Source organism: Carassius auratus, unplaced genomic scaffold (genome assembly GCF_003368295.1).
Source record: "Carassius auratus strain Wakin unplaced genomic scaffold, ASM336829v1 scaf_tig00214834, whole genome shotgun sequence".
Lineage (NCBI taxonomy): Eukaryota > Metazoa > Chordata > Actinopteri > Cypriniformes > Cyprinidae > Carassius > Carassius auratus.
Window position 1 is genome coordinate 5,490 of NW_020527823.1, and position 2,169 is coordinate 7,658.

At 34.8% G+C, this 2,169-nt stretch overlaps 1 long non-coding RNA gene across 1 annotated transcript; it reads left to right on the top strand.

Moving 5' to 3' along the window:
* The first annotated feature begins 746 nt into the window (after nt 1-746).
* On the top strand, nt 747-1,554 carry LOC113093038 (uncharacterized). The gene is made up of 3 exons (XR_003287692.1): nt 747-779; nt 929-1,009; nt 1,098-1,554. It is a non-coding gene; the product is annotated as an uncharacterized LOC113093038 (long non-coding RNA).
* Nucleotides 1,555-2,169: the final 615 nt, after the last annotated feature.

The following is a 2,169-nucleotide window of genomic DNA, read 5'->3' on the forward strand; positions in this document are numbered from 1 at the left end:
AATAAAGTGTAGGCCTATGTATTTCAAAATATGTCTAGTGGCTAATGGTCATCTTTATTTCAAATGACCCGACTGACCGCAGCCCGAATATCATTACAAATATTTTTGGATGACTCATGACCGCAGACACCCGCTCATTTTGGATCAACCCGTGCATCACTGACCCCTACTCTGAACGAATAAAATGCACCGTTGGAAATGTACTGATGAGAATGCAACAATTTGAGATGACAACACATCAGTAGTGTTCCAAACACACAAATTAAAACAGCCACCAGCAGCTCATACCTGAGGTGCTAGTGGATGATGCAAGAGGGGGAGGACGAGACGTGACACATCTCAGGGTACAGCCAACCAGCATTAAATAGCCCATACTCTTCCCTGATAGCACACCACCCCAGTCACTCACTCAATTAATTCAGTAACACACTGATATAGTGTCAGTCAAATGCAGTTCAGGTCAGGACTCAACACTCAGTTGCTAATATCAGATTGAACAACCACAGGAAGGGTGTTTGAAGAAAGAGTTGTGATATACTGAAGACTGACAGAAAGAGAGAATGGACAAGTGTCTGCTGGGACTGATCATGCTGGATTAATGATATCATTCATGAACTGAAGGGTTGTAAATAAACAAGAGAAGTAGTCATACTAGTAGTAGTAACCTTCATCATTTCTGTGTTGTGAAGCTGAAGTATGATGTGATGTTGGTTTGTTTCTCTGTTCATTATGTTTGAACTGAACAGCAGGAACTGAAGTCAGTAGGACCGTTGTCAGAGGTACCACAAAGTTCATTAATGTTGAAAAAGTCAATCTGAAGTGATATTTCAAGAATTTATACATTTGACTTAATCTACACTCTAAAAATTTGATCTTTTTTTTCCTCTCCTGATTGTGTCTGTCATCTGTCCACACATCTGTCCTGCAGTGATTTTGATTATTGTTGAGTTTGCAGTGTTTGCTGCTCCTACTGTGATTCTTCTTCAGATCATCTGTTCACGAAGAGCTGGTGAGTTTTTCAGATGATTCACATTGATCCGGAACAATCTGCACTCTTGAGAGCTCAGTAAATGATTTTGTGTTGAATTATTTTGCAGGGAGGAAGGACTCACAGCACTCAGAGGAAATAATGATTAATACAATATATGGAAAAAATTTGCTCTACAAATAACAGGCCAGAATACTGCAAGATTTATCTTCATGTCAGTGATATTATGGATATGGAGACAACTTTTACTGTTATTTGCTCTATATACTATACTGAATGCTTTAAATATAATATTAAATACAGAGACAGAAGTACTTTTAGTGACCATGAATGGTAATAACAGAAATCATAACATAAATACATAGCAGTTTTCTAATCTTGATTCCTTTATTGTTATATTTAACCTTTTATAGAAGGCTTTTTCAATCATATAATAGTCAATTTTAACTGATGATGCAACCTGTCTGATAATTATCACATATTTACTGATGTATTTTGATGTTTTTTATTTTTTTATAACGTATGACTTATATTATTTTACATATGAAAATATATGAATTATTGTCTTCCCAACCTTTCATTCTTCAATATCTCTTTATGTGAAATACCATATGTGGAAATATAAATTCACAATTTGCAAATCTCTTTATTTGGTTTTGAAATATGTTGAACACTTATTTTAGACTAAAATTGTAATTATTGGGTTAATCTAAATATTGGGTTAGTGTCACAAAGTCGCTCGTATCACTTGGGATAATTTGATATTTTCATATTGTAATTTTGTATCTGAAAGAAATCAAAATCAGTTTATTAAAAATGTATTTATGCAATAATCTCATACGTAAGTCTTATACGTGAAATTTGGAATCGAATGTTATGAAAATGTCTGTCTCTTACAACAAACTGATTGTAATGTTCCTCATAAGGTGCTTTTAATAAAACCATCTGTTTTGACTTTGCTGGTGTCTATTCTGTTTTTAACCCACATGCACTTTGCACCTTTTTGCACGATGCAATTTGAAAAATAAAATAATTTTTGTAGACTTCCAGTCTTGAGTGGATCAGTGTGCGGTTAGCCACTCCTCTTGTTAATAAAACCATCTGTGAAATTAAAAAATCTGAATCTAATGATAATTAAAGCTGCAAGCAGCGATGAAAGGGTCCTCACACACGGGCTCACC